Genomic DNA, 15,268 nt, shown 5'->3' with positions numbered 1-15,268 from the left:
AAGGTTAACTAATGGAGCTTAAAAGACCTTAGGGTTAGCTTCATTAAAGACCTCCAATGGTTAGTGTTAAAAGTCCTTTGACCTTAAGCAAGCTAGTGCTGAGCTTGAGGTAGGAACCCGACCTAAGCTTGAGGTGCTTGTCGTGCTTGAGTGCTTGTGGTGCTTGATGACTAAGGTTCTTGAGGTGCTTGTCATGCTTGATGACTAAGGTACTTGAGATGCTTGTCATAATTAATGAGGAAGGTTCTTGAGAAGCTTCCCATGCATGGGGAGTAAGGTGCTTGAGTCAAAAAGAGGCCCTACAAACTTAATGAGGAAGGTACTTGAGAAGATTCCCATGCATGGAGGATAAGGTGCTTGATTCAAAAAGAGACCCTACAAACTTAATGTGGAAGGCTCTTGAGAAGCTTCTGATGCATGAAAGTCCCAAAGTTAGGGGAACCTTTGACCTAACCTTCCACTCACTCAAAGGGCACCCCTTTTCCCAAAGGGAACATGGGACACATGTCACACTGTCTCTAAGCTTAACCACATGGTGTGATTGAATGCTATTGGTTGGGCTAAAGAGGGGTCCAATAAGCTTCAAGTTCTATCCAACAAATATCTAGATATTTTCAAGCTCTCTCTCTTTAAGGGGTAAGGAGTACACTTGTCCAAAGACTATCCATGTACTTGAATGCATGCTGCATGTGATTGGCTAGGGGGACAGGGGTCCGATGATCTTGAAACATGTGTAAAAGCTACAACTCACCCCAAGCAAGCAAGGGGGGTGATGGGGGGATATACACCACAAACACACTCATTTGGTGGATAATTCTCACTTGGTGAAAGTTGAGGAACTCCACCTCCTTCTCCAAGCTTGTGAGAAGTGAGAGCCTACACCAACACTCTTGGCTATGGAATGAAAATCCAACCAAGAGCCATGCTTCAATGCTTAAGCTTGCCATCTTCTCCATCTTCATTACTAGATATTATTTAAGCTTGCCACCTTCTCCATTTTCATTACTATGATATTATTTATGCTAGCAAGAAGAGTGATGATAAGTGAGGAACTATTTCTTTCTCCTATGGAATGTTTCTTTTTCCTCTTCCCTATCCTCATTCCCTGCTATCTCTCTCCACCTTCGAAGGTATTTGAGGCCTTGGGAGTGAGGCTTGGGATAGTTAATGGTTTCTACAAATTTTATGTTATGCTTGTGATGCATGAAGCTTTCCATCTTCATTGCATCACCTAGGTCACAAGGAACACAAAGATTGTATTGTACCAAGTCTCTCTTGATGGGAGAAACTATAATACAAATCCCTACTGGAGGGGGGACACAGCTCTGTATGAAGTCAATCCTCAACTATTCTCATGTTCTCTAAATTGTCTCTCTTGCAAAAGTATTATTCATGCCAAGCTAACTAAGTACCGTGTTTAGGTTTCTACCATCAATTAAGTTCACCCGCTATGCTCACAAAGTAATCTCACAGAAGTGCTTCATCTATTTCCTTAATTTCGCTACTCTCAAAGTTCATAGGCCATTTCCATTACAGTTTAGATATTAGGAATCAGTTTGAGTGGCAGACCTATAGGCTCTCTCTCTCTCTCTCTCTCTCTCTCTCTCTCTCTCTCTCTCTCTCTCTCTCTCTCTCTCTCTCTCTCTCTCTCTCTCTCTCTCTCTCTCTCTCTCTCTCTCTCTCTCTCTCTCTCTCTCTCTCTCTCTCTCTCTCTCTCTCTCTCTCTCTCTCTCTCTCTCTCTCGCTCTCTCTCTCTCTTTTCCAACTCTCCTCGTCCGATAGATCTTTAAGGTCTCTTGGGATAGTTTCATATCCTCGTCACTATATGGCACGGCCATATGGCTAAGAGGGGACCACAGAGACAGGTCCCTCCCCAATGGAGGTGCACAAGGACAACAAGACGCACAACTTGGTGATGTAGGCGTCTCCTCATACCGAGAGCAAAAATGGCAATGATGGTCGTAATGATAGATGAAAGCTCTATCTTTGAACATCAAAGGGCTGGCTGACCCTAACAAATCCAAGAAAATTAAGGCATGGCTAGGTAACTACCTGGTCGAGGTTATAGGCCTCCAAGAGATCAGGACAATGGGGGTAGAACTAGACCAGAGGCATTTCTAGGGATCACAGTTGGTTCCATTCTTCGCACACTAGAGGCTCTAGGGGCACTGCCCTTGGGGTCCCTCAAAATTGGAAGGTCAATACTTTACTCTCCTTAGAAGGTGAATACTGGGTGACCTTGGCGATTCAAGCCCCTCTCCATTGTCTTTTGGTCTCAGTGTATGCAGGAGGATCTCTCAAAGACATGACTCACCTATGGAGCCACCTCAGTCACGTGCAAGGGCAGGTCATTCTCTTTGGGGACTTCAACATGGTAGAAGACACAGAAGATAGATACCAACCAAAAGGGAAAGCTATAGCAGCCACAAAACGTAAAGAATGGGAGTTCCTCAAATTCAAGCTTGAACTTTGGGATGCAGGGATACTTGGGGAGTTTATGTGCTAGAACTACTCAAAAGAGGAAAATGCCAGAAAGGCTAGGCTGGTCAGATTCTACATTAGTGTTCCTCTGGCTAGGAATTTCAACCGGACTAAAGTCAAACCTAGGCTTGTGCGTGTCTGACCATTATCCATTAGTCATCACAATGGATGAAAAGTGTAGAAAAATTTGAAACCTCTGGTTCCACATAGACTCCTCCCTCTTTCAGCTAGGGGAAGTTCAAGAAAGTCTTAAATCTATCTGGGTTCAAGAGTTCTCTAAAGGATTCACCCCATCCAAAGCCTGGGTGGCTGCAATTTTGAACACCCAACATATCCTTATAAGGTATAGGAAAAGTCATGGAGATTAGAAGGAGAAGAAAACACATCTACAATGACCTCATCGATCAAGAATCCTCCAAGAGAGGGGACACTAACACCCAGGACAAAATCTCCACACTACGCTACCAGCTTCAGGTGGAGGAAGACCTTACCATGAAACACACTGCAGATTTCTTTAGGGAGTGGTGGGTAGGGAAAGTGGATAAACCCACTAAGGAGATGTGCAGACACTTCAAAAGAAAGAACCAAAGGGAAACCATTCCTCTATTGGTTGGCCCCAATGGTAAAGCATCCTCAGAGATGGAAAACCTGGAAATAGCCGAAGCCCACTTCTCTGACCTGTTGAGACCGCTTGAAAAGCACGAAGATGTTGTCTCCTCTACTAGAGAGACCATCAAAAGATACAGGAACAAAGTTATTCCCCCTCAAGTGGTCGCCGAGCTTGACTTTGACCTATCTATAGGGGAAATTGAACAGGCTATCCACTCCCTCAAAACTAAGAGAACCCCAAGGTTGGATGGGCTCCCGCGAGAATTCTACCAAACCTTCAAGGGAGGTGATTGTCCCCACTTCTAGTAATAGTCTAGAAAGAATCATTTAAGTACGACGCACTCCCTGTCCAGATGAACATTGGTGTCATCAAATTGCTGCATAAAACAATTCCAAAAGAAGAATTATCCAATTGGAGACCCCTAACTATGCTTAACTCGGCGTACAAAATATTTGCAAAAGCAATTGCACTAAGGATATCGCCAACACTCGTCGTTTCCTCATAACAAAAGGGCTTCATCAAAGGCTGAAGAATCATAGAAGCAGTCATTGCAATGTGGGAAGGGATTGAATATGCTGAGGAGTCAGGGCAAGACTTTGTGTTTGTCAAAGTAGACTTCGATAAGGCTTATGACATGTTGGAATGTTCCTATCTACTTGATTGTCTAGTACTGATGGTTTTGGCCCCAAGGTGGTAAAATTCGTCCATACTCTTCTAGGGAATGCTAAAGCCAGAGTGGCACTCAATAACTCCCGCAAGGATGCCCTCTCGCTCCCCTCTTATTTTCCATAGCTGGTGACTCCCTCAACTGACTAGTCAAAGTCAAAATGACCAAAGGAACTATAAAGGGTATCTCTTTGCCTAATGGTAGACAATAGTTTCTCTCACAATTTGTAGACGACACCAATGGTTTTTTGACACAACAACGATCAATCCCTCTACGAGTTTCGGGAATGCTTAAGGATCTTCTGCATGGCATCAGGATCCAAAATGAACCGCACTAAATTAGGTATCAAGGCTTCATGCTCCCCTCTCCCTAGTTGGATCACTGAATGAGCAAGGATGCTCCATCCTTCAAGATGGATTCATATTCAGACTGCTAGGCATACCATTTGGTTTCAAAGTCACTATCAAGCAGAGATCGAATTGGGTCCTGGTGAAACGTTCTCCTACAAACTTAATTGATGGCTTGGATTCCAATCCAACCTAGCAGAAAGGGTGCTAGTTATCAAACACTTCATCTACTGCTATGTACTATACATCCTCTCCTGCTGGAGACCTCCTGATGAACACCTAAAGGACATCAATAGGGTATGCAGGATCTTTCTCTGGACAAAATACCCTCTTAAAAAAGGGTAAAAAAAGTCAAGTGGGAATTTTATTGTCTCCACAAAGAACAAGGGGGACTAGGGCTCACAAAAATTAACAATTCGACTCACAAGATGGCTGTTAAGCTCATCCTCAGAGCCCTGGACCAACCTGAGGAAGAATGGACCTCCCTTCTGTTTCGCAACCTGGATAAGCTCCAGCTAAAAGGAGTGCAAGGGGTAACTAATATCCCATGGATCACCATTTTCTTTTGGTCCTTTCGAATCATTAGCAAGTGGGTCTGATCTTCTTAAATTGCTTTGGAAACCTTGGAACAGATATAGAGCCTCCACCTTAGAGCCCAAGAATAACTATGGTGGACTTCCCCCCCATCCTCCCTCCTTCCCAAGATCAGTCTCGCACAACTAGACGTATTCATAAAAAAGGAATAGCTAGTTGGCGGGACTTGTGGCATTCAGCTGAGTCCACATGGCTCACTCACTCTCAACTTCTCTGTCATTACAAACTTCAACTGTGGGAATTTACTCTTCTAGATACAAGGAAGTCCTACTTCCTGAAAGAACCTGAATGGTCCATGTCTACCCTGCATGACCCCTCCCCTAATGCTCTCTACTGGGTAAATGACAACTCACTTCATAATCCCCCCAACTTACCACCTAAGCTTCAGTTACCCTTACACGCCACTCTCAACAAAAAATGGAATGTTTCTCTATCAAGGAAACAATGGCTTTTCAAGTTCCAAAACATTTGGACTAAAGGAATCCCTGCGAAACACTCAGTTCTTCTCTAGTTAATCCTTTACAAGGTGGCTTGGACAGGCTACAGAATGAGGTCTGCTGGACTAGGAACTGGTTCTTGTAGCAAGTTCCATCAAACTAAAGAGGACATCCCTCATCTTTTCATGAGTTGTCCCTCTAATTATAATGTTCTTTCCTCGTTAATTAGTTCTATGGGATTCACCCCCAACTGGAAACAATTTCTTCTTAGTGATTCAATTTAAATTTTCTCAGTTATTGGAGCAGGATGCGAGGAGAATTCTTCTAGAAAATTTGACTTGAAATAAACGAAAACATCTTTACCAACGCTTACGAGACTAAAAGTCTGAGGACTTTTTACTCACTTCTCCTTATAGGTTAACCAGCTTAAGCTCGACCAATGCACGATCTACGAGACCAATCAAAAAGTCCTTACTAAATGTATGGGCTACTATAACAGTGCTAACATCAAAAAACAACGGGAAGTCTTGATGGGTGGCTCATACACCCATCTCTAGCATATGATTGAAGACTGCAGGTCTGAAGAAGAAAACTTAGAAGGCAACACTTTGACGGTCTTCGCCTAATTGCGCATCTCCAAGACGTCCTTAGCTCACTGCCGAGTGGTAGCCGATGGTGATTACAAAGGTTTTTTGGAAAGCTATATTTGGTCGCGAAATGGTCTATGTAATCTCTTGGAAAAGCCTTTGTAATTTTTTTGGGAAACTTCTCTAAAAGTTGGTACAGTAAAGCCCTTGTAATCCCCATAGGAATATCAGGTTTTAACCTGTCCCCATCTCACGTTATATATGTAAGCTTGTTTCTTCTCTAATACAATCCTCCTTTACTTTTTATGGAAAAGAGAGAGAGAGAGAGAGAGAGAGAGAGAGAGAGAGAGAGAGAGAGAGAGAGAGAGAGAGAGAGAGAGAGAGAGAGAGAGAGAGAGAGAGATATGTCAAGGTGTTTAATTGCAGGCTGCGCAAGTCCACACCCTGCGAGGCGAGTAAACTAGGGGTGAACTCGGGGCACCATTTTTGCCCTGAGTTCACCCGTAGTTTACCCCTAGTTCACCCCCGAGTTCACCAAATATCGAACGGCTGAGATCAAAGCCGTTTCGCACCCCCAAATATAGGCTTTAGATCCCCCCTCATTGACCCCGTGTAAGATAAGTACGAGGGTTTCCTACCACATTAAAATTCACTTCTTCTTCTTCTTTTTGTCTCTCTTTCTTTTTCTTTTTTCTTCTGTGGCTATGGCTAAGTCTCCTTGTTTTTTCTGCACGCAATGCAGCTGCAGCTTTTTTTGTTCGCGTGAGGCTTGCCCAATGCCGCGTAAGGCCTCGGTGCATTATTAGTGAAGGGGTACGACAGCTGAAACTTGGCAGAAATTATATATAGCTTTTTTCTGTTGGCGTGAGGCTTGAAAATTGATCCTTGGTTATGGCAATTGCAATCTGGCAGAAATGATATATAGGGACCCACTTGCCGTGTGCGACCTAGTCATATGAGATGAAAAATTAAGCAGCTATATCCTATCTAGTGTATCTCTATGATCACTCGTAAGAGTCTCTCTCTCTCTCTCTCTCTCTCTCTCTCTCTCTCTCTCTCTCTCTCTCTCTCTCTCACACACACACACACACACACACACACACACACACACACACACACTATGGCTTTATCTCTTTTACCTCATAGTCGAGGACGACTATGATTTCAAGAGAGGTAATGTCATTAAATTGAATATCTAACCAACCCAAATGATTTTCTCATACTAAACCGATCATTCAATGTGGGATAATAAACGGGAACAAGGGTTATAATATACACATGTGCTTACGGATCTATCCCAAAACGGGGCCAATGGTAAAGGGGTCCAAATGAGAGATGGTCTATCCAAGAGAAAGGTTAACTAATGGAGCTTAAAAGACCTTAGGGTTAGCTTCATTAAAAACATCCAATGGTTAGTGTTAAAAGTCCTTTGACCTTAGGCAAGCTAGGGCTCAGCTTGAGGTGCAAACCCGACCAAAGCTTAAGGTGCTTTCCGTGCTTGATGACTAAGGTGCTTGTTGTGCTTGATGACTAAGGTGCTTGAGGTTCTTGTCATGCTTGATGACTAAGGTACTTGAGTTGCTTGTCATACTTAATGAGAAAGGTGCTGGAGAAGCTTCCCATGCATGGGGGGTAAGGTGCTTGAGTCAAAAAGAGACCCTACAAACTTAATGAGGAAGGTGCTTGAGAAGCTTATAACCATGCATGGGGGGTAAGGTGCTTGAGTCAAAAAGAGACCCTACAAACTTAATGAGGAAGGTGCTTGAGAAGCTTATAACCATGCATGGGGGGTAAGGTGCTTGAGTCAAAAAGAGACCCTACAAACTTAATGAGGAAGGTGCTTGAGAAGCTTCCTATGCATGAAACTCCCAAAGTTAGGGGAATGTTTGACCTAACCTTCCACTCACCCAAAGGGCTTTTCTCAAAGGGCACATAAGACACATGTCAGACTCTCCCTAAGCTTAACCACATGGTGTTCTTGAATGCTATTGGTTGGGCTAAAGAGGGGTCAAATGAGCTTCTAGTTCCATCCAACATATAGCTAGATATTTTCAATCTCTCTCTCTCTCTCTCTCTCTCTCTAAGGGGTAAGGAGGACACTTGTCCAAATACTATCCATGTACTTGAATGCATGTTGAATGTGATTGGCTAGGGGGAAGAGGGGTCCAGTGATCTTCAAACATGTGTAAAAGCTACAACTCGCCCCAAGAAATCAAGGGGGGTGCTGTGGGGATATACACCACACACACACTGATTTGGTGGATCGTTCTCACTTGGTGAAAGTTGAGGAACTCCACCTCCTTCTCCAAGCTTGTGAGAAGTGAGAGCCTACACCAACACTCTTGGCTATGGATGCAAATCCAACCAAGAGCCATGCTTCAATGCTTTAGCTTGACATCTTCTCCATCTTCATTACTATGTTATTATGTATGCTAGCAAGAAGAGTGATGATAAGTGAGGAACTATTTCTTTCTCCTATGGAATGTTTCTTCTTCCTCTTCCCTATCCTCATTCCCTGCTAGCTCTCTCCACCTTCGAAGATGTTTGAGGCCTTGGGAGTGAGGCTTGGGATAGTTAATGCTTTCTACAAAGTTTATATTATGCTTGAGATGCATGAAGCTTTCCATCTTCATTGCATCACCTATTTCACAAGGAACACAAAGATTGTATTGTACCAAGTCTCTCTTGATGGGAGAAACTATAATACAAATGCCTATTGGAAGGGGGAACGGCTCCGTATGATCTGGTCCTCAACGATTGTCATGTTCTCTAAACTCTCTCTCTTGCAAAAGTATTGTTCATGCCAAGTTAACTAAGTAACATGTTTATGTTGCTACCATCAATTAAGTTCATCCGCTATGCTCACAAAGTAATCTCAGAAAAGTGCTTCATCTAATTCCTTAATTCTGCTACTCTCAAAGTTCATAGGCATTTCCATTACAGTTTAGATGTTAGGAATCAATTTGAGTGGCAGACCTCTCTCTCTCTCTCTCTCTCTCTCTCTCTCTCTCTCTCTCTCTCTCTCTCTCCTCTCTCTCTCTCTCTCTCTCTCTCTTTTTTCCAACTCTCCTCGTCTGATAGATCTTTAAGGTCTCTTGGGATAGTTTCATACCCTCGTCACTATATGGCACGGCCATATGGCTCAGAGCCGAGGATCTAGAGCCCAACTTTGGGGGCGAGGCGGCTTTAATCTCAGCCGTCGGACCATGCAGTGAACTAGGATGAACTAGGGATGGGTGAACTAAGGGTGAACTAGGGGCGGGTAAACTAGCGTGTGATCATGTGCCATGCCCACATGGGCAACAACCCGTGCTAGCATGGTGGTAGGGCATTCGTGTGGCAACCGAAAGGTCTTGGGTTTGATCCACACCCCGCGAAGCGAGTGAACTAGGGGTGAACTCGGGGCGCCATTTTTGCCCCGAGTTCACCCTTAGTTCACCCTCGAGTTCACCAAAGATCGGGCGTCTCATATCAAAGCCGTTTTGTACCCCCAAATATAGGCCTTAGCCCTGTGTAATATAGTGACGAGGGTTTCCTACCACATTAAAATTCACTTCTTCTTCTTCTTTTTCTCTCTCTTTCTTCGTCTTTTTTCTTGTGTGGTTGTGGCTAAGTCTTCTGTTTTTTCTGCATGCGATGGAGCTGCAGCTTTTTTTTGCTGGCATGAGGCTTGCCCAATGCCACATAAGGCCTCGATGCATTATTAGTGAAGGGGTATGACAGTCAGAACTTGGCAAAAATGATATAAAGCTTTTTTTGTGGGAAAATTACCAAAATACCCCTCTAATTTGTGGAAATTCCCAAAATACCCTTCAAATTTTAAAATTCCTAATATACCCCTCATATTTTGTCAAAAATTCCCAGAATGCCCTTCAAATTTTCCAAAATTCCAAAAATACCCCTTGTTGTGGAAGTAAATTTATCCAAAAATGAAAAAAATTGTAGCTTTTCATAAGAAGACTGATTGTCTATGAATACAAAGGTACTGAAACTAAAATTTGAGCTGGTTATGTAGGCCCTAGATATGAATTGCTTCATTATTTTTAGACATAATTGTCTTTTTTTGAGAGGTAATTTGTGACAATTACATGATAAGCACTAAAAAATGGATATACATTGTCAAAAAATAAAAAAGATTAGGAAATCGTGAACAATCCAGCTAAAATAGATACAAGGGTATTTTGGGAATTTTTGAAATTTGAGGGGTATTTTGGGAATTTCCAAAAATTAGAGAAATATTTTGGTAATTTCCCTTTTTTTTGTTGGCGTGAGGCTTGAAAGTTGAGCCTTGGTTATGGTAGTCAGAATCTGGCAAAAATGATATACAGGAACCCACTTGCCGTGTGTGACCTAGTCATATGAGATGAACAATTCAACAGCTATATCCTATCTATATCTCTCCGATCACTCCCGATTTGGGGGCCGATGTGTTTGATTTCAGTCGTCGGATCATGTAGTGAACTAGGATGAACTAGGGATGGGTGAACTAAGGGTGAACTAGGGGCAGGTAAACTAGGGTGTGATCATGTGCCATGCCAACCTGGGCAACGACCCGCGCTAGCGTGGTGGTAGGGCCTCGTCACTATATAGCACGGCTCTTGGTGAGAGGGGATCTAAGGCCCAAATTTGGGGGCGGGAGGTAGCTTTAATCTCAGCCATTGGATCACGCAGTGAACTAGGGCTGAACTAGGGGTGGGTGAACTAAGGGTGAACTAGGGGCGCCAAAACTAGGGTATGATCATGGGCCATGCCAACATGGACAGCGACGCACGCTAGTGTGCTGGTAGGTCATTGTTGTGATCCACACCCTGCGAGGTGGGAGAACTAGGGGTGAACTAGGGGGGTGAACTAGGAGTGAACTCGAGGTGCCATTTTTGCCCCGAGTTCACCCCTAGTTCACCCCCAGTTCACTACGTGATCCGACGGTCGAGATTAAAGCCACCTCGCGCCCCCAAATTTGGCCCCTAGATCCCCCCTGGCCAAAGCCGTGCCATATAGTGATGAGGGTGGTAGGGCATTCATGTGGCAACTGAGACGTCTTGGGTTTGATGCACACCCCACGAGGCGAGTGAACTAGGGGTGAACTCGGGGCACCATTTTTTCCCTGAGTTCACCCCCGAGTTCACCAAATATTGGACGGCTAAGATCAAAGCTCTTTCGCACCCCCAAATATAGGCCTTAGATCCCCCCTCATTGACCTCGTGTAAGATAGTGACGAGGGTTTCCTACCACATTAAAATTCACTTCTTCTTCTTCTTTTTCTCTCTTGTTATTTTTCTTTTTTCTTGTGTGGCTGTGGCTGAGTCTTCTGTTTTTACTACATGCGATGCAGTTGCAGCTTTTTTTTGTTGGCGTGAGGCTTGCCCAATGCCGCGTAAGGCCTCGGTGCTTATTAGTGAAGGGGTACGATAGTCGGAATTCGGCTAACAAGCTGGCAATCAAGCTCATCCTCAGAGCCCTGGACCAACCTGAGGAAGAATGAGCCTCCCTTCTGTTTCGCAACCAGGATAAGTTCCAGCGAAAACGAGTGCAAGGGGTAACCAATGTCCCATGGATCACCATTTTCTTTGGTCCTTTCGAATCATCAGCAATTTGGTCGGATCTTCTTAAATCGCTTTGGAAAGCTTGGAATAGATATAGGGCCCTTCTAAGGTTAACTGTGGCTCTAAGTACAGCCTCCACCTCAGAGCCCAAGAATCACTATGGTAGACTTCCCCCCCCATCCCCCCTCCCTCCTAAGATCACTCTTGAACAGCTAGACGTATCCATAAAAAACGAATAACTGGTTGGAGGGACCTATGGCATTCAGCTGAGTCCAGATGACTCACTCACTTTGAACTTCTCAGTCATTACAAACTTCAACCATGGGAACTTACGCTTCTATATACAAGGAAGTCCTACTTCCTGAAACAACCTGAATGGTCCATGTCTACCCTGCATGACCCCTCCCCTAACGCTCTTTATTGGGTAAATGGCAACTCACTTCATAATCCCCCCAACCTGCCACCTAAGCTCCAGTTACCCTTACACGCCACTCTCAACAAAAACTGCAATGTTTCTCTGTCAAGGAAACAATGGCTTTTCAAGTTCCAAAACATTTGGAATAAAGGAATCCCTGCGGAACACTCAGTTCTTGGTTAATCCTTTACAAGGCTGTCTGGATAGGGTACATAATGAGGTATGCTGGACTAGGGGCTGGTTCTTGTAGCAGGTGCCATTAAACTGAAAAGGACATCCCTCATCTTTTCATGAATTTTTCCTCTAATTATACTATTTTGTCCCCGTTAATTAGTGATATGGGATTCACCCCCAACTGGAAACAGTTTCTTCTTGGTGATTCAATTTCAATTTTCTCAGTTATTTGAAACAGGACCGAGGAGAATTCTTTTGGATAGTTTGGCTTGAAAGGAACAAGAGCGTCTTTAACAATGCTTACTAGACTAAAAGTCTAAGGATTTTTACTAATTTTTTGGTTAGAGTTAGATGGAAAGGATGAGAAGAAGTGTAAGAGTACCACTTCTAACCAGCTCGACCAATGAAGGATCTAGGAGGCCAATCGAAAAATCCTTACCGACTCTATGGACTACTATAACAGTGCTAACATCAACAAACAACAGGAAGTCCTGTTGGATGGCTCATACACCCATCTCCAGCATATGATTGAAGACTGCAGGTCTGAAGAAGAAAAACTTAGAAGGCAACACTTCAACGGTCTTCGCCTAATTGCGCATCTCCAAGACGTCCTCAGCTCACTATCGAGTGGTAGCCGATGGTGATTGCAAAGGGTTTTTTAGAAAGCTATATCTGGTCCCGAAATGGTCAATGTAATCCCTTGAAAAAGCCTTTGTAATTTTTTTGGGAAACTTCTCTAAAAGTTGGTACCGTAAAGCCCTTGTTATCCCCATAGGAATATCAGGTTTTAACATGTCCCTATCTCACCTAATATATGTAAGTTTGTTTCTTTTCTAATACAATCCTCGTACGCCCCGCGAGGTGAGTGAACTAGGGGTGAACTCGGGGCGCCATTTTTGCCCGCGCCATTTTTGCCCCGAGTTTACCCTTAGTTTACCCCCGAGTTCACCCTTAGTTCACCCCCGAGTTCACCAAAGATCGGACGATTGAAATCAAAGCCGATTCGCACCCCCAACCTTAGATCCCCCCTCATTGACCCCGTGTAAGATAGTGATGAGGGTTTCCTACCACATCAAAATTCACTTCTTCTTCTTCTTCTTTTTCTCTCTCTTTCTTTTTCTTTTTTCTTGTGTGGCTGTGGCTGAGTCTTCTGTTTTTTCTACACGCGTGACGCGATGCAGCAGCAGCTTTTTTTTGTTGGCGTGAGGCTTGCCCAATGTCGCGTAAGGCCTCGGTGCATTATTAGTGAAGCGGTACGACGGTCGGAACTTGGCAGAAATGATATATAGCTTTTTTTTCTGTTGTCGTGAGGCTTGAAAGTTGAGCCTTGGTCATGCATGGCAGTCGGAATCTGGCAGAAATGATATACAGGGACCCACTTGCCGTGTGCGACCTAGTCATATGAGATGAACAGTTCAACAGCTATGTCCTATCTAGTATATCTCTCCGATCACTCCCCGAGAGTCTCTCTCTCTCTCTCTCGCTCGCACCCCAACTGTCGCAGTAGTACAGCAGATCAGCGTTCAGACAAGGGGCTTATACGACCGTTGATCAGACTAGCTGTGAGTTCTATCGCGAATGGCCAGCAGGCAAGTATTGATTAACCTGCATAATTATCTAACAATTATGTCTTTAGCTTTATAATTCTCTTCAAATGCTCTTCCAAGTTAATCGGTTTATAATTGCATGCACGCAGGGGTACTGAGTATGAGTTCGACGTGTTCTGGTCTCACAGTGGCGAACAGAAAGACTTCGTCATTGAGCTTGACAGCCGTCTCTGCTATCTGCGCGGTTCATGGAAGGCCGGATTCAACAACTTCCTGGATACAAAGCACAACAGCCTGCCTGCAGGACAAAACTTCCCCCCCAACATCGACAACGCCATCGAAAAGTCCCGCATAGCGGTGGTGATCATCTCCAAGAGCTTTCTTCGTCGTTGGGGCCCATGCAAGAACTCAGCGCCTTCCAGGAGACTCGCGCAATCATTCTTCCGGTGTTCTACGGTGTGAAGCCGTCTGAGCTGGCCTCGCACAACAGTGATACCAGAGTTGCAGAATGGAGGCAACTGCATCCCCACCTCACCGATAAAACCGCCATTAGATGGATCACTGCCTTGGATGATATCAGGTCGAAGAGTGGTTATGAAATTGCGAGTAGCATTGGTGATGTGAACTCACCGAAACTCCAACGTCGGCTTCTGTCGGACATTCGCCTCTTGCTGGTACCGACTAATTACATTGACCCAATATCACCTCTTTTCAAAGTCTGCTGTAGGATCACTAGTTAGGCCTACTCCGTAAACAAGTTATTTCACATTAGCAACCCCACAAGTACGTAATGCTTCCCTTATGGCTAAAGCGGAGAGAGAGAGAGAGAGAGAGAGATGCCAGGGTGTTTAATTGCAGGCTGCACAAGTGTTGAAGGAAGAGAGAGTAGACAGCGAAAATCTTGGATGGGCATGCGAAGATATCGATGAGGAACTCTCTGCTAAGAACCATACGGCTGAACACATGGAAAATAGCGCAGCTCTTCTTTTGAAATGGAATGTTATACCATACCTGGTGGCACATATGAAGTTCCTGCATTAGACAGATGACCCTGTGATAAAGTGTGCAGGATGGGCACTTGACCATATATTTTATCATTCTCCTAATGCCAATGTAAAGGCTGAGGCTGTGAGAGCCGGTGCTGTGGAAGTTTTGGCTGACATGTTAAGGAATGAAGACGGTGCGAAGCCTGCTGCCTTCTGCTTAAGGAGCATTTTGGGTTCCACAAGTACCTGTAATAAGGCTTGCCACAAGCTCAATGCGATAAATGAGTTGAGCAACGGAGCTATTGAAGCCAAATTGAAGGATCTCTCGAAGGAGCTGCTTTCGAGAGCATGCCATGATGCTTGTGATCAAGAAGATGTTAAAGCATACCGTGATGCTTGTGATCAAATTCTTCGCAGAATAATAAGGAAGTGATTTCTAATGAAGCCATTCATGTTAATAGGCTATCATGCTCCAAAGCTAAGCAATATATAAGAAGCACCCAGCCCCCGTACTTGTACTATTATCATGCAATTCATGTATGTTTGCCCAGTTGGTTGGTTTAGCGCGCGCGCTCTCTCTCTCTCTCTCTCTCTCTCTCTCTCTCCACACTTCCGCATCGTCGACTTTGACATGATATCAAAGCGCTTTCTTGGCACAATTGAACTTCACAGCAAGGAAAATGTGGCTCTGTTCGTCTTGGGACTGTAAAGCCAAAGGAAATTAGAAGAGCCAACAATTGAACAAATCCTAATTAGCAAAGGGGTCGGTTACGCATGTCCTGATCAACAATATCAACAATGACCAATATCAATTCTGGGCCATGGAAAGTAACTAGACTAGCTAGTGTTAGGCCTAACGTAGGACAGCTGGGTAGTAGGC

General features: G+C 44.2%; 1 pseudogene; it reads left to right on the top strand.

Annotated features, from left to right (window-relative positions):
- The first annotated feature begins 13,305 nt into the window (after positions 1 to 13,305).
- Positions 13,306 to 14,932, top strand: LOC147453962 (disease resistance protein Roq1-like; annotated as a pseudogene).
- Positions 14,933 to 15,268: the final 336 nt, after the last annotated feature.

This window comes from Adiantum capillus-veneris, chromosome 7, assembly GCF_014529385.1.
Source record: "Adiantum capillus-veneris isolate H3 chromosome 7, ASM1452938v2, whole genome shotgun sequence".
NCBI lineage: Eukaryota > Viridiplantae > Streptophyta > Polypodiopsida > Polypodiales > Pteridaceae > Adiantum > Adiantum capillus-veneris.
Note: the sequence above shows the minus strand (reverse complement) of the source record. Positions and strands in the feature narration are given on the sequence as shown.